The sequence below is a fragment of the Neopelma chrysocephalum genome, unplaced genomic scaffold (assembly GCF_003984885.1).
Source record: "Neopelma chrysocephalum unplaced genomic scaffold, ASM398488v2 Primary Assembly neopelma1_96671, whole genome shotgun sequence".
Taxonomy (NCBI): Eukaryota; Metazoa; Chordata; class Aves; order Passeriformes; family Pipridae; genus Neopelma; species Neopelma chrysocephalum.
Window position 1 is genome coordinate 1,410,855 of NW_020925316.1, and position 17,947 is coordinate 1,428,801.

A 17,947-nucleotide genomic window follows, 5' to 3' on the forward strand; every position below is an offset into this window, starting at 1 on the left:
TCTCCTTTCCTGCAAACATAGGCTGAAGTATAACCACCTAACAAATAGGTGTGACCTGTACAGCATCTCCCTTGACTGCTCAGATACCAGTATGTCTTTGTTGGAGTTTATGTTAAGCCCACTTCTTTTAAATAATCACTTTCCTATTCAAAGAAGATACAAATTTCTCTATGCAGTAAGCATTTAATACTCATCCAACTTTTTTGTTTTTTGATAATTTAAGCTGCAGCTAACTTCTTCACAATAAAGTGATACTGCTCTAGTTATAAATATAACTTTCCATCCAGGGTAAAAAAAATCATCAACAAGTGGCCAAAGACTGTCTAAGAAAAATTAATGCTCCTCTAAGTAATGTACCGGTATCATTTCGTATTTGACATACACATCCCAAAAAGAGGGGAGGAGGGAGGGAAAAGGGTCTTACAATGAAAAACAGCATGCATTTCCTTTGCCAGACTTTTACCACTCAAAATCTTCAGGATTTTGTGCAGAAAGATCTTGCCTTTGATGTCAATCCAATGTTTTTTTGCTTGCTCCTGCAAGAACTACAGAATGCAATACATTTTCTAGCCGAAGACAAGAACCAATATATTGCATAGAGTGCCTCTGAAATTCACCCTACTCAGAAGGTCGCTGTGGCATGTAAATTCCTACACAAAAGGCTAAATAGTCTGTAATACAACAGCATGAGGCTCACACAGAATTGAAATTCATCATATACGACTATCAAACTCACTGGCATTTTCTCCAGTAGCTTCAACAATCCTCTTCAGGTGTTCATCTCTTAGTTACAGTCAGAAGCAAAAGCAGAAAAATAATTTCAGTTTGCATACTTGGCACATTTGTATTTTTAAAGAGAAAGGGAAAGCACCTCTAAATTTTATCTAGAGTATGCCATATGGAAGCCAAAAAAATGCCCTCAAAAAAACAAAGCAGTTCCAACCTCCCAAGTTACAACAATCTAAAGTAAAGATAACAGTTGGTACAAAAGTATATATACAGTTGTCACCAATATAGTACCTGTGCTCCCAAAATACGTTTCCTTCTAAAAGAGATCCAGCCTTCCCACTTTTGCAACTGAAGGCATTTCTCATGCCACTGATGCACGCTATTTACCACTATCTCAGCAGAGACCACACTGCAATATGTAAGTGGGAAACAGCAAGGCACAACACTTTCCTCCTGTTTCCCGAGGAAATGACAGGAATGACATCCAGGTCATAATCCACTCCAAAGTGCACCAGCGCTGATCTTCAAGGTATTTGGAAAGCAGAACACTCTCCACGCATCCCAGCCCAGGACCCTTCCAGGCTATTCATCCTGGAAGTAGAGGAGGAGGGATGTGGTTCCCCTTCTCTGGTTGTGCTTCTGGCAAGGGTAGGCATGCCTTACCCACACTCCTTGAACCGCAGCAGCCACACAAGTTTGTGGCTGTTTTTGTCTGCCAGAAGCAGAGGGGGAAGATTTGCTTTCTTTTTAAGAAGAAATGCTTCTTTGCCCTGGGGTAAGAGCGCCAGTGCTCCCCTCCCTGTGTGCACTAACATAACTGCCTACAAGATCTGGGTCAAGAAGGAGACAGATCCACTAGGATGTAGATACAGAACTGAGAAAAACATGTTTAACAAATTCATGCAGGCTGTCCCTGTCAGGGAATTCTGGACACTTTGCACTGATCCAAGCAAGGTTACTGCTCCTCTGTATAGAAATATAATACCTTTACCACCTCAAAAGGTCTCTGTCAAAAGCTCGTTAGAGAAACGCAATGATCATGGAGTTGCCACGTGGAATCGCGACACACATATACTATCCAAAACAACACCAGCACATAGGCTCTTTTCCTTACTGGTGCTCAATGTTGCACAAATTGAAACTATGTTTTCAAGAACAAAAGATACTGGTCATTAAAAAATGAAATCTGATCCTAAAGCGCAACCTTCAGCCAAGCAATGACCAAGATTTTGCAAGTCAAGTGTACTAATTATCTGCCTAGAACTATGGGAACAGTGTCAGGCAGTCAAGAAACAATGGACGAGAGAAGGAGAGGTTTGGATGCACAAACATCGGTACTTATCAGAAATCTCATTTACCTTCAATAAAAATCAAAACAAGATGCCAGATGTTCACATGTTCACTGTCATTTGTTTCACTATGTCAATGAAGGTGCAAGAACATACAGGCAATGCTTCTACTTGTTTTAAAGGAACTAAGCTTGAAATATAAACGAAGAAAACCAAATGTTAAATTCCCTGAAATGTAAAGCAGAACAGCAGCTCTTATTCCTTTGATAGAGCTTTCCTCTGCCCTGGAAACAATTTTGTATTTCTGCAAAAGCAACACCTGATCAGCCTTGCACCTGATCCAAAGTCATTCAACGCCAATATACATTTTACCATTGACATCTATAGGCCATGGATGAAACCTTAAGCTTCTGTGTTAGCTATGAAGAAAAGCACCTGAGAGGAAAACATGAGATGTGTAAGATCAGCCCTAATGGTGCATTACTGAGGACTGCCTCCTTTCTACAGTAACACCTTGTGACACATGGGAAAGTCAAAACCACACATTGGATGCTACATAACCACTGCCAATTTAAGCCACTGCTGGCTCAAGTCCCTCAAGATCATGTATTCCTCTTCCTTCGAATTATCAAAAATCCTAAAGCCGCAAATGAGGACCTTTTTTAAAGAGGGACACAGGAAGATGGAAAAGAAAAAAAAAAAAAAAAGGAAAAAAAGTGTTTTCATAATGCCTTCATTTTTGCTTATTTTTTTTACAACCACATTGTTTACTTTCTTCAAAGTTTGTTTCCCCTTTTTTCCACTACTAAACTGATAAAAAAATTAATAAAACTCATTGTGAAGGATGAAGCAGTGAAATACATAACACATAAAGAACTAATCCACAAACTAAAGATGCTGAAGGGATCATATATTGATTGCTCTACCCTCCTTTCAGTAAAACAATTGTATGCATCTTTCCCCTAGCATTACTTGTAGCAGCTGCTGTTCAAATACACCATTTAGATGGATGTAAACTGACTTCAGACTGAATTTAAGTGCCCTTGAAATTGCATGCACTTTTCTTTCTGAAATGGAGGAAAACCAACTAACGTAGCAAACTTCAACTTTGGGAGGCAAATGATAGTGGAAACGGCAACTGCCTCACACTACAACCTCCTACCACTCTCAAATTCTTCCACATGTCCTTGGACATCACCAAGACTATGAGCGATGGCTGTGAGAGAGTTCCCCATCCAGCCTTGATGGCAAAAGAGCTGCACTCAGTTTTTGCCTGCGTCCATATGATAAAAAAGCCAGATACACAGCAATTGGCACAGCAACAGTGCTCAGCAAGTGCTGGCAGGTCACCACATAGAGGTGCTCAAAGCCAGCTCTTCCGACATCTGGAGGAGGCAGCTCACCTCCAAGAGTTAGTGGTCAAACTGCTGGGTACTCAAAGAGAGTATGGTGGTAGTATCACAAAGGTAAGCTGCTCAGAAGAAATACTTGCCTTTTGATTTAAACCGCTGAATATCAGAAAAAGCAAGCTCAGTATGGAGAGGCTACTGAGAAAGCGCAAACTATTCATTAAGATGTTATTAAGGGTTTGTCACAGTGATGTAAAAGTGAATCCCACTTAAGTACTACCTAAGTTTCTGCTCCAGAGCAAAACACTTTCTTCAACCTTCAACCCGCTCCTGGATTCCCCATATAGTTTCACTGTGTGACACTACAAGACCAAGTTGCAGATATTTTTCTTTTCTCCCATTTTTAAGCAGAGAAGGAATTATATTTTAGTTACAATCTTATAGAATTACTGACGAAAACCATAAGTATTTTCGTACACAGTGATAAGACTGGTACATGTGGAGTTCACATATTAAAGCTGCGTACACAGTGTAGCATTACTTTAATTTTGCATTTTCCACGTGTTTTGTCTCAAAAGATTTTTAACCTTTCCACCCTCAATATTTGTTTTGAAGAGTGGAGGAATAGAAAGCAGGCTCCAGCCAGTGTTTTCATCTCTCCAACCAGCACTGTTCCTGCTAAGTTCTCAGAACAAGGCTTACAGCAGCCAACAGTCTAACTAGTGCAATTTGTATTAAGGAGTGATAAGGACAACACCATATTGATCATGAAACAGTGCTTCTCAATATCCCTAAATTATTCCCTGGTTATTTGCACACAAAAGGGAAAACAACCACAGCTCATGTACAACTGCACAGGATGAGACAGTGTCAATCTATCCTGCTGCAAGACAGCATTTGATTTTGTGTGGTTAATATTCAATAAAAAACAACGGTAAAACACAGGCCTATCAAGTTGCTTTGTAAGTCAGAGCACATATCAGTTAAGGAGAAATATGCAGCACGCCTATAGCCAGTAATAGTGAGCTGCAGGGCAGAGCTTCACTTATGCCTGGGCTCACACAATATCGCTTCAGTCCACTGCTGAAATTACCAGAAATATTATTTTAGTGCTACAGTACACCCCATCCTTGCACAAGAGTAACAGGCTGCATGGCACACAGCCCTGGCTGCCAGACTGAAACATAACTCTCAGACCTGAGAGTGAATCCTTTCAAACCAAATGGTACACACACCAAATCTGACTTAGCATGAAAAAGACTTTCTTTGAAAAGATAAGAGTTGCAGTAGTTTTTAGTGGTAGAAGGACTGTAGTTACCCCGATTCCTCCACAGTTTGGGAACACAATTTGCCTACAGAGGCTCCCCCAGGTTATCCTATCTTGAAACTTGAAAAAAAAACCCCAAACCAACAGAAACCTCCCCACGCCAAAAAAAACCTCCCAAACCCACAATCCCCCCACCAGCCAAAAAAAACCAACTAAAAAACCAACCCAAACCTACAGCAAATAAGGATAGAGAGAAAACAAAAGAAGAAAGGGGAGATTTGAGCAGCTTTTAACTTATTCATAGACAACTGAAATCATGAAGGTGTGAGCTTGTTCCAGAGAGAAATCCACAAGAAAATAAAATTTAAACATTCCAACATCTTTCGGATAACAAAAACTTTTCATATATTTCTTCAGGAAGCAGCTTTTTAGATGGTTCCCACTGTCTAGTTATTTAAAAAGAACATAGAGAAAGAAGCTACAGGAAGAAACTTGGTCCCTCTGGTTCCACCTCTGTCTTCTCACTTCAGTTCGCTAACGGCTTTTGTCCTCCAGCTTCCCTCCTGCTCCCCACCCTCTCCATCTTTCTCTAATACTCCATACCCTTGTGCTTGTCATTCATCTTCTCCCTGTCCTTTACCTTTGTAAATACTATGGACACATCAACACTGCTCCCATCGGACTTCAGCAGGCTCTTCGTCCGAAGGACTGAGGAAGTCAGGAGAGCGAGGTGGCAACCATTTTTTAACAAGGACTTTTTCCACTGCCTTAATCCGTATAAATCAATCCAAAGAGAATTCACAGAGGAGGGGGGGGAATAAATCAGGACAGACTCTAAGTAAGTACTGTTAGTGTCCCTTAATCAAACAAGTGCCCATCACTTAGTCCAGGCCAACCCCAGAGGCGTTAGTCCAGCAGGAATATAAGCCTAACCCGACGCCAGCAGCTCACTCGAGCCCATCCCGAAGGAGCCCTTCGCCAGAGGGGCCCCAGCCAAGGCGCGCCGTCCCGCGCACCGCTGCGCGCCGCAGGAGTCGGACCGGGCTCAGGAACACGAAAGAAAAAAAACCAAAGCGGGGGGAGGAAGGGGAGAGCTCCGTGGGCGCGGAGCCCTCGGGGAATGGGGAGCGGGCACCTCTTCGCGGGCGGGGACGGCGGGCCCCCGCCCCGCTCCGCCCCCCGGTCCCGCCGCGCTGCGCTTACCTGCGGGGGCTGCGCGGTGTAGGGAGCGCGGCGCCGCCGCCGCCGGCGCGCACGGACGGGCGGACGGAGGGAGGGAAGAAGGGAGGGGTGAGGGGTGGGACAGGGAGGGACGGAGCGGGACGGGACGGGACGGGACGGGGAGGGACGGGCTCCCTCCGCCCCCGCTCCGCCCGCGCTCCCTCGCCGGGCGGGGGCCCAGGTGTGCCCGCTCCGCCTCGCCGAACTCCGCTCCCGCTCCGCAGCCGGCCCTCGGCGCTGCAGGCAGGGGGATCAGCACCGGGAGGAGCGGAGGCGTCCCCACTCTCCGCCCGCTCTCCGCGGCAGACCCTGGGTGTCGCGGAGACTGCCTCGGGAGAGGGCCGTGGGGCTTCGAGGAGAGGCTGCAGCTGTTTCTGGAGCAGCCGCATTTCTCGTCCTGTGAAAGTTTCGAATCCCTTGCCGATGTCGGCAAGAAACGTTTAGGAGCCCCAGTCATAGGAATAGTCAATGTGCAGGTTCACCAAACCCTTAACGTTGGAATCGGAGAAGGTTGTGCAACAGACAGTTTTCCAGATTTAGAAGAGGGTTTTATTATATTTTTATATATTTTTATATTTTATTATACAAAACCAGGTTCAAATTACTTCTTCCCCACCCTCCATCAGTTTTTACTGTGAAATAGTCTGATTTCTTTGGATAGCAGGAGCATCTAGAGGCCACTTTTGCATATACTTGCATCAAGTGAAAAGACAGCACCTTGCACAGAACTTAACGCTAAGCGTTTCTAACCCCTGTAGAGAGATTTCTAGGGAGAGTACCTACGACTATACAAGCCATCAATGCCTCCAGCAGCACAAAAGCCTATAATGAAACACCAAGCCCACTTAAAGTACTCGTGTTTCCCAAGAACCAGAAAGCAGCAGAGACAGTTCTCCTTAAGTCAGATCTTTGCCTGTGAACCGTCAACACAGTGATGACAGTGTTTTCTATAGCTACTGGCAATATCTGCTGCGTCACAGGTATTGTTACTAGAAAGGTTTTCGGCATTGGTATGAGCAAATCTTTTGATGCCATGCTGGTGAGGAGCTCTTTCTCTTTAGGAAGCTTTTTTTTTTGTTGACCCCACACCACATCAGACCTTGTTTGTGTACTCAGCACCGTAATTTAGCACTGAGACTATACTTCAACATGCTGAAAAGCCTTGCTAAGTATTCATCAGGCCATTAACTTTGGAAAATGCTTGATTTTATCTTCTACTTGCTCAAAACAAGCTACCAAGTGTTTGCAAGAGATGACCAAGAAGCATGTTCTGTTACAAGCTCTAATACCTAGTTTAGCATCCACACACTAAGTAAAATGACAGGTCTTAACATTTTTTCATCGATGCATAGGCTACATCCAGATTGGACAACTGCAGGCTGGAAACAGTGTGCTCAAACTGCATGTGTCCTCCCCTGGTGGTAGAAATGGGATGACTTACATGAACCACTGATAAGACAGCAGGTCTTCAGAATGCAAAAATGATTCCTCCAGTGCTATGGAAACACTGCTTATGTAGCTTCATTATAAACCAGATTTCATTCATCTTTTTGGGACAGAAACTCAGCCAAGTTGCCCAGATACCACTGTAAGTATCAAGATTAACTTAGCCATCAAAGCTTCAGAAAAAGGGTAATCTGACCAGATTTACATCTCTGTGGTGAGACCTACAACCTCAAGCAAGTTCTTCAGGAGGACACTGCAGGTATGCAGATGCTTGATGGTAAGAGCTACTGCATCTGCAAATTGGAAATTGCCACTTTTTAGCATCCTTAAGGTTACTCAGAAATTGCTGGTTAGGAGCTTAGTCCTAACTAATTCTAGCTACTGACCCATGAAGGAAAACAGCAAGGAAACAGCAAGAAAACAGCAAGGAAAGGCTGATTTGTGTATGAGATGGAATTCATCATGGCTAGGCTTCGCGAACGAAGATTTGGGAAGGGCTCTACCCACATTTCTTGCAAGCGCGTTGGTGGCTAAAAAGGCCAATACGAGAAAGGCATGTCCGGTTGCAAAAGGCACAGCAGAAAGACTCCTTGGATGGTATATTCTGCAAGGCTCGATTCTTTCTGCGTTGTCTTTTCTCCTCGAGAGTGATCCTGCGTGCTTTCTCAAAAGCATCAGCAGCGTTATAAATGGTCTGTCTCCAGGCCTCCCGATTGGAGGCCAGAGTAGACCAGTTATGTTGATCAATATGCCCGAGGCTGAGTTGTTGCTTCAGGGAGTCCTTGTATCTTTTCTTCGGGGCTCCTCTCTTGCGGCAGCCGGTGGCAAGTTCACCGTAAAGCAGGATCTTAGGGAGGCGGTGATTGGTCCTTCATCCTGGAGACGTGCCCTGCCCAGCGCAGCTGCGTTCTCAGCAGCATGGCCTCACTACTTGTGATTGCTGCCTGTTCAAGAACAGATGTATTGGTCACATAGTCTGACCAATGGATGTTTAGGATTGTACGGAGGCAGCGTTGATGGAAGCGTTCTAGGAGACACAGGTGGTGGCGGTAGATGACCCATGATTCGGAACCATATAAGAGAGTAGACAGCACTATGGCTCTGTAAAGACTGATCTTGGTACTTTTCTTCAAGTGTTCATTACGCCAAACTCTTTTATGGAGTTTTCCAAAAGCACTATATGCCTTCGCTAACCTGTTGTCTATCTCCCCGTCAATCTTACCATCCGAGGAGATGAGGCTGCCTAGGTAATTGAACTGCTGGACTGATTTGAGATGGAATTATATGAAGGTAAAATGATGACACGTATTTTAAAGAAAATATTTCTGAGACAAATTTCAGTGAACAGAAGAAGGTAAAACAGCAATGCTTTTTCAATTCTTTTGTTTTCTGTTAGTGACTTTAGGCATGCTTGCTCAGCCCTGAAATGGTGACTTATCATTTATTGAAGGGTACTGTGATTAATTCTCAGTGAACCACTCTTGCTTTAAATAAGAAAATATAAGGAATATGCAGTAAATCTTAGAAACAGGCAAATACCAAAGGTCCAGGGGAGATCACATGGTCTGACAAAGTTTAATGAATGTAACTGCTATGAGACCTGGCTGTGCTGCTCTGTGTTCTGAGACATGTTTATGTAATCACACACAGATGTACTGAATCGTATCAGATAGGGAAGTGGTTTTCACATCCTTCAGTGTGGAAAAAAGTCTGCTTCCAGAACAAACCACGTAAGTTCCATGTGCTCTATTTAGTGAATTGATTCAAATCATAAGTATGTTTAATATGTGCGCCCATTAATATATTTATATTTAATTCTCAGCATTCATACAGTTTCAATTGACTGTCTGAAGTATTAGTCATACAAACCCAGAAAAGTCTGACATCTAATGCCTCTTCAGTCTGGGCCTGGAAAGTACCTCTGCTGCTTTTAATTAAAAAATTCACTTCTGTCACTTCTCTGTGCAAAATACTGTGGTGTTTATTCAGCAGTGGACAACTTCATTTTGACTGGAAATGTGCTGAAACTTTTGGTGCAATGGATGCTTTGAAGGAAACTTTAGATGAGATCACAACTAATAGTATTTTAGTGTGGAAAAATTTAGCATGCTTCAGCATTATATGAGATAGGAATATTTAGACACCTTGAACAATATTTTCAGTGTACACTTTTTATTAATCAGCTTTGAAGTATGGTTTTTTCCCAGCGTCCTAAACCCCCACCATTCGTAGTAGATTGCTAAATCACGTGTTACATTACAAAGACAGTTCCAGCAATGCACACAAAATAAATACAAACTCTCCAGAGTTTGACTTCTTGCTCCTTTGCTATATACATACTATCTGAAGCCCAGTGCTCACATGTAGGGGTTCTGTTTAGAACAGGATGCAGAGGGATCTGAGCAAATAGCAACACTATCCCTAGTCAGAAAACATGCTGTTTTCCAGAGCAACTTCAGACACATCAGAAATCTCATTGAAAGAAAGCAGCCTCATCCATAAAGCCACATCATCTTTGTTCCATTGCAGTGCTTCTGTCCTTGTTCAGTCTCCTCTGGCCTCCTGCTATGATGCAACAGCAGTGCATGACATTCTATGAACCAAAACTATTCTACAACCTGTAAAGTTCCCAAGGCAAAATAGCAGCTCTTTCTGTGGAGAGTCTCTCTCTCCCTGGCTCAGCTTCCTGTTGCCTGGAACTGAGCATGTCCTAATCCTTCTGCAGTGTACCTTATTGCTAAGCTAATATTGAAAAGCTAACATAACCGGAGTGCTCCTGGAAGCCAAGCTTTGCTTCTTCATGGCTTTCTGCCCATGACCAGACCCTAAGAGCAGGACTGCAAAGCCATGACTGAAGAAAAAATGGGTGCCCAGGGGTGCCAGAGCATATTGAGGTTTAAGAATATAGTCTCTGTGGCAAGATCTAGGTCAGATCAGGCTGTTTAGAAGAGCCCAACGACAGAAATGAGAGCATTATCTGTCCAAGAGACCAGTGTATCAGCTCTTTGTGAAAGAAGGTTTGGGTTTGTCCAGGCACTTGTACTGTCCATATTGCCCTGAGGTGGCTGGACCAGGGTTCGTAAGATGCTTCAGGCAGTTATTGTCAGAGGTGCAAGGGAATTCAGTGCACTTGTGACCAATCCAGTAATGACTCATACAGAACCATAAACCTCTGAGTTACTGTCAATAGTCTTAAAAATCACGTAGTGTCAGATGCATCAACAAGAGCTGATGGCTGTGTGAAGCATATGGTCCTTGCTGGGGGTAGGCATGGGGGCAGAAGGCTACCAGGAGGCTCCCAGACAGGAGGTCGGGAAGCTGACAGTTGTGGCTTCACCATGGTAAGGGGGACGAGACAGTGAGAGGAGCTATGGTTTTGTGGAGAGGACAGGGACAAGGATGGCTGCAGGTTCCATGCAGGGAAGGCAACAGGGGGAAGGCTGGGGACATGTGTCTCCTGTGGGATGGCAGCGTTGAACAGTCCCATGCATCCTTCAGCTCCAAGGACTTGGAGCCTGTGTCTGGGTCGCCACTGCTGCTTCAGGCAAGCTGTGCATTTATGAAAAATGCATAGAAGACCAAGTAGCTGCCTGGACACTGCTACTCATTCAGCATTTTTTTTCCAGGTTGTCTAGAAACAACACTTGTAGGGTGTTAAGGAAAGACTGGATGGCGAATGTTGTTCTGAGTCTTCATCAAGCATATGGTCCTGGTCTGCCATGAAATGACTGAAATCCTCCTTCTCCCGAGGATACAGGGAAAAAAGGGAAAGCTTTACCTCAGCAAGTGCAGCAGATGCTGTTGGGTGCACTGCTTCAGCATCTGCCCTTGTGGTTCTGGCTGTGAGGTCCAGTGAATATAAAATCCCGCACCAACAGATATCCTTAGTCAATAGACAGCATCTAAAATCCATGATTTATCCTCCCTTTCACCTGAAACTAAATCATATTTTCCCACCAATAGATTGAATGCCATACTGCTTGAAAAGATTAAAAAAATAAAATTGCTCGGAAACAGCCGGATGGCTCTGTACTGTACATAACTTTGCACATCAGTTTGGTCTTTTTAAATGCCAGACCTTACATGGAGCTCCTGGAGCAGATCCAGCAGAGGACAACACAGATGATTAAGGGAATGGAACACCTCTCTTATGAGGAAATGCTGAGGGAGCTGGGCCTATTTAGCATTGATGAATGAGAGGGGGTCTCTCCAATGTCTATAAATATCTGAAGGGAAGGTGGCAGGAGAATGAAGCCAGGCTATTCTCGGTGGTTCTAAGCAATAGGACAAGAGGCAATGGGCAGAAACTGATGCACAGGAAATTGCACCTGAATATGAGGAAGAACTTTATACTGTGTGGATGACCATGCACTGGAACAGGTTGCCCAGAGAGGCTGGGGAGTCTCCCTCACTGGAAATATTCAAGAACCCTCTGGACACAGTTCTGTGCCATGTGCTGTAGGATGATCCTGCATGAGCAGGGATTTTGGACCAGATGATTCGCTGTGGTTCTTTCCGATCTTACCCATTCTGTTATTCTGTGGTCTTAGAAAAACTGCTGGAGCTATCATTTGAAAAAATTAAACAAGGGCAAGTAAAAAAACTCAGTTCTACATTAGAGTTGTGTTTCCTTCGAGAGACAGTATTTATCATTAGTGTCTATATGTTGTTATTTTTACTGAAATAATAATTAGCCCCTTCTCTCTCTTCTAGAGCTTCAGCACTACAAATAACTAAAACTTTTCCCAGAAGGTGCTGTGTCCACAGTGGGATGGGGAATACACTTATCTCCAAAAGAGAAGTACTGTGGGGCTGAAGATTTAACTGCCCAAAACTGAAAAAAAAAGCCTCTACAAAACACAGGATGGGGCCTGTATTATTAACTGAACAATAAAAAATTTGGGTATATTTAGTTAATGAAAGCTCTTGCTGGAAGGTAAGATTGGGTCATTTATATCTGCACAATAACAGCCCCAGTGCAGAACATATGAATACCAGATGGCTGGAACTGTTCCATTAATGAACTGATGCTTTCATTGTTCTGAATTTGATTTTGTAGCTTTTTGCTTATAATGATTTGATTGCACCATTAAAAACCTTCAATAACCTCAGAATTCCTCAGAATGCAAAAGAGGAGATGCCTCTGTCCCCACTTTCCACTGACCTTAAATAGGATCTGCAGGTGTGCAACACCTCTATAAGTCAGGCTGATGAATACATTTCATGGTGTTTTCTTAGTTTTCCATTTAAATAATGTATGCAGGATCCATGAAAAATATATTCTTCTAAGGCATAGGAAAATTCATTCCAGGTGTTCAGGTGACACTCTGTTAGAGTCGATGGAGTTATCCAGTGATGAATATTTAGGGCAAAAGAAAATCATAGCTGTGTGTATATAGAGAGAAATTCCTTCCAGATATGTGCAAATACAGGAACAATGTCAGGTACTAGGAGATACACTATTCCTCCAGAGCAGATGCCTCCTTCATTAAACATAATTCCTATTGCAATAATCTTCCCAGTCTCCAGGCTTCATTAATGAACAGTCTAGGAATCCACTTCTTGTGTGTGCTACACAGCCGGATTCATTTTTCTGGCTTACACACCTCCTGCGTAAACTTGACTCCTACACTGACAGTATCTTCACTGTGGCTCTGCAGACATCCTTTGTCACAATAAACCTAGTCCAGTTAGGTGACAAACATATCTCTGTCCTTTGTGGCTTGTCTCTGATGTTCACATCTGAACAGACCTTATGGACAGGGAAAAAGAAAAAAGAAAATCAAATCCTGAATATTGGTTAGCAGTGAGCAAACACTTTCTACCAGAGCTGGGCTTCTGCTATATACCTATCTTTGAAGTGCCCTGAGATGCTTTGAAAGACTCCAATCCCTGGTGTCAGAAGTGACACTAAGTCTCTTATTTCTATTTTACTTCTATTTCTGCTCTTTTAAGGTTGCACTAGTTAGGAAAGCTAAAAATAAAGCAAAAACAACACAAAAAAAAAGGAGGGAAAAAAAGGGAAATAGATGCATGTGGATGCAGACAGCTCACAAGAGCCTTGGAGGCAACATCTACTTTCTTCTGTTCCAGGGGGGTCCTGTGCCTCCTTTTTCTCCTAGCTTCACTAAACCTCTGCTGGTGTTGGAAGAGATTAGCTATCTCTGATACAGCTTTTTAGGGCAGGGTCACACTGAGAAAGAAGCAGAGGTCAGGTGGCAGGGGAAGATTTTCGTATCCACCCTCCTTAGCATGAAGGCAGGAGACATGGATACCAGGTAATACAGCTGGCAGTCCATGTTTCTAGGCACTCTATTTCCCTGAGAAGAACACAGGTTTTTCCTGGGGTGCTCTGTGAGATTTGTTCCTCCTGGACTTCAGCATCATATCTCAGGGACATTAAAGACAGTGGGAGATCTGCAGCGAGGACAATCCATGATAGGATTCACACGACTGTCTCATTGTGATATATATTTTTTCCACAGATGCTGTAGAGTATATAACACCCATCCCAGAGTTGTTGGGTACACAAGGAAGCTGCAGGAAGCCTGGAATAGGGGGAGCGGATACTCTGAGGCACCTCAGACAGAAAGAGATGTGTAAATTTGGATTCAGTTCCCCACTCAGAGAGAGCAAGCCAGGATGACAGAGACACCTCAAGGCTTTGCTCAGCTACACAGGAGCAAAGCCCACATAATCCAGAAACACAGTTGCCACACCCTTAGGAGTGCTCTGCTGGCTGGCTGCCACAGCACTGCTTTTCTGATCAGGCTGATGCTGTGCACTCAGTGAAATCCCCCTGCTCTGTCTCATATGCATGGAGAAAAACCTTGGGGTCAGCCCAACCTTTTTAGTTAATAATTGAAGGCCTGATTGCCTGCTACTCCTTGTTGTGATTTAGGGTTGAATCACTGCTTGTGTTTATAAACCCACAAGCAGTTTACCGCATTTGTTTGCAAATGATCTCTTAGTTCCTTTGTGCTGTGTTCACAGGGCAGGCACGGTAAGGACTACGATGGAAAACAAGTAGAAAGCTATTTGTTTAATGCCAGTGCAGGGGGGCGACAGACTCCTAGAGTTCATCAACTAAAGCCACTTTAAACCTGATAAAAGTCTAACCCCATATTTTTAACAGATTAGCACAACTTCCCTGATGGCACATCTGATTTATTGAGCAGCTACCAGAAGTTGGCTGGCTCCGACAGTAGTTTTCCAAGATTTCTAGATGGCCAGTTCTCCTTTCTTTAAGTAGGAATAAGGTGTCCAAAGTGCCGAGGGAGGTCTGGTAATTTCCATGGTAACCCTTTAAAGACACACTTGCCCTAATGGTGACCCCCTCAGCACCGAAAGAAACAAAAAATAGCTCCAGCTCTGGCTTTTGAGCCATGCCATAAAACAAACCTGGGGCCCCATCAGATTTTGGGTTTTAACTTTTGCTTTCAGGACCCTCTCAGGCAGCAAAGAACAAAGAGTCACCCAATGAGGGCAGGGAGGAGGCCTAGGAGGGCATACAGCTCTGAGGGGACACCAGCCTGTGGAGGACCTGGTGCTGAGACAGTGAAACATCAGAAATCAGAAAATCAAAAATAAAGGAACAACAATGCATCAGCCAAGTCCTCTGTGTCACCAGCCATATCTGTGAAGGTGCTGAGTGCAGCAAAGACAGCAAAAAGGGAGGAGGAGAGGTGTCAGGAGCAAAGCTGAGATGTTTATGTATTTGTTACCTTGTTTTATTTCTCAATACAAAATCAGTAACTAGCAGCTTGTTAATTGGCAATAGATTAAATTGGCTGAAATTTCCTGTCAGAAAACTGGGGCTTTCAGCCCGTGACAGAAAGAAGTTTTCTTGTAGGCAAAGGAATATATATTGCTGATTCCCATAGTTTTGTTGACAGAAGTAATGGATATGAGGTTGGTCAGGACTAGAAATATTTGAGTTCAAGTCCTTGCTCTCCCATGGCTTAAGATCTTCAAGCCAAGGGTATGTATATGTTTTTAAGGAAAACATGCTTTATCGGTCATCAATTTTGCACATAAAGGATGAGTAGCCAAGGCAATGTCTGTGGCAGCTATTACACTCATGGTCAGGCTTCAATACTTTTCCCTGAGCCTTCAAATACATAAGTTGAATGAAAAAGGCCAGCCTGATTCTGCATGAGTCTAAGCAAGAGACATCCTGCCTTCCAGAAAGTAATAACTGTGTTAAATGGAAGGGAAAAAAGTGTGCTGCATTACAGGAACGAGGCACTGACCTTTTCAGAGGTTAACAGGCAATGCACAAAATAGAGATTTTTTTGTTCATTAGGAGGAAACATGAGAGTGTAATTAGAAACAGGCCATGCTGTATAGTTTTGTCCACTACTACTATTCAACACAGTAGAATAGAGGAAGGTACTCACTAGTTTGCAGGTTGAATTAACAATTGGAAATTTAAGAGTGAATGTTTAAAATACGCATTATTTTTCTCCATAGGAATTGGAGATGAACCTGCAATTGAGTGTGTGAGCTTAAAATCTGTAGAATAATGGTAATTTTTTAAAAACATGATTTTAAAAATTATTTTGTAGTATAGTTAATAAAGAGAAACATACGTCATGTAAATAATCATTAGATGGATGCAACAATAAGAGGCAATAAGGAAACAATAAGCATACCACCTGAGACAAATCTCTTCAAATTGTTCTGGAACCTATTCACAGAAGACCCTGAGCCAAAATACAGTCTCTAGCTTATGAGCTGTGCATGAAGTCTGAGAACAAAGACTTTTTCTTTCTTTGAGGTAGGTCCATATGCCCCGTGAAGGTTAATGGGAACTGCAGAAGTGTTTGTCCTACAGGAAGGTGGAGTTAAAAACTGACATTATTAAGTTGCTTGACCAGAAATTTGATCTTTAGCACCTACACATATATATTGAGACATTTGGTTTTTTCCCTTGTCAGCAAAAACTCTCATGAAAGTTGCAAAATGTTGAGGTTGAAGAGGAAGAAGTAGGTCAGGGTGCAAGGCTGTTCAACTTTATATACTGGGAGCCTTACCACCAAATGGCACACACTTGTGGCCCCATATTTAAAACACATAACCTAAAGGCTTTACAATCTGCACTGTTTGGGCTGTTTTCTGTTGAAGGTTATGGATTTGTTCTAGCTGAGAACAACTTCTTAAGCCAGGGATTTGACCCAATCTCTTGGTCATAGAAAGGACTCCTGACTCAGGTGGAGCAATGTTTGAATCACTGGAAACAATATCACTGTGCCTCTTTCCATTTAGCTAACATCTGCAGAACAAGATTCATAGCCTGAAAAAGACCAGAGATCTACTCCTTTTCAGACAAAATCCTCCAGATACACTTTGAGGCCCTGGTTTCCTGGTCACTGATCCATCATCCCAGCAGTGTATTTTACTTTTTTAACACACAGTAAAATGTATATGTTTGAAAATACTAGATTGCAAGGACAAGAAAGAAGGATTCCCTTTAAGTGAATACAAAGAATCTACCTTTCTTTTTCAAGGCATGTTTGAGGACTAAGAGCAGCTGGATGAGTGAAGTGAAATCCACTCCTCAGTCTTGGTTCTTCCCAGACAAGGGTAAACACAGGTACATGGTACTGAATTTTCTTGCAAGTCAGATGAGGTGAGTTTATGTGGCCCTGTAAGCACTGAAAAAATGAAGTAACCTGTTGCGTGAGAAATCTGGAAAATCCTGATGCAAAATGATTTAAAATATATTTATGAGAGGACTGGCATTGTGTATAGCCTCTACATTTTAAATTACAATCTGTATTATGTTCTGAGTAAGCCTTTCAAATACCATGTTATATATTACACCTTTATAAACTTTGCTAGAATAGCTTTTAAATTTGTTTGATTAAAGGATACGTTCTCAGCCAAACTCTTCTGGACTGTATTATCCTCTTTTGCCTTTTGAATTGTGACCCGTTCTTTGTGCCTAGTGGGATTCAGCTAAGCTTTTACCTACTGCAGTAAGTGAAAGATTACACTTTGAGAAGATGTAGTACCTAACAAGAAGAAGACCATGAAATCATTCACACATCAACATGTGTAACTTGTGTGAACTCCAGAAATAAGTTACTGCCACAAAATAACAGGTCGTATAGTCAATGATGAGTCCATGGTTGAAATTAAAATCAAGTTCTCATTGTCACTAAGGGGGTAACGTAACTTAAGTGGCTTTATATGTAGGGGTCCACACCACTGTCTGCACACCTAAGTAACTTGGCCTGTGACTCCCATTAGTACTTGAAAGGAGAGCAACAAAACAATATTCCTCATCTTCAAAATAGGAATACAGCCTTGTATTTTAGCATGTCCCTGGGAAGCCTGGAGCAATGCACTCCTTGTGACTCAGGATGACTGGTTTCCAGATGCTCTTTTGGTCAGCCAGTCAAGCAAGGATTGTGTGCAGTGCTGCTCCTCAAATTGCAAACCTCCTCACACTGCTCCTTCAGCAGAACAAATACCTGTTCTCCCTGGCATGAAGTCTAAGAATAAAAGACAGCAGGACTTCCCTATTCTGCTTCCCACTGAGTCAGGAGCTTGGGCTTTGTTACGCTGAAGATTTATTGGCTTTACATTGCTGGAAGTACAAAATACTCTGGGTAAAATAAACAGCAGATATCTCTTGGAGT

The 17,947-nt window shown here is 42.9% G+C and overlaps 1 protein-coding gene across 5 annotated transcripts in view; it reads right to left on the reverse strand.

Moving 5' to 3' along the window:
• Positions 1-5,907, reverse strand: part of LPAR1 (lysophosphatidic acid receptor 1) — a 70,412-nt gene extending 64,505 nt beyond the window's left edge. Inside the window, exons 1-2 of one of the 5 annotated variants that reach the window (XM_027709016.1) lie at positions 5,838-5,863; positions 5,275-5,342 (exon numbers count right to left, since the gene is read on the reverse strand). The gene's annotated coding sequence lies outside the window, so the exon portion shown is untranslated. Of the gene's footprint in view, positions 1-1,020; positions 1,106-5,274; positions 5,680-5,837 lie in introns of those variants that run through there. The other 4 variants (XM_027709015.1, XM_027709019.1, XM_027709014.1 and 1 more) reach the window with 4 other exon arrangements.
• Positions 5,908-17,947: the final 12,040 nt, after the last annotated feature.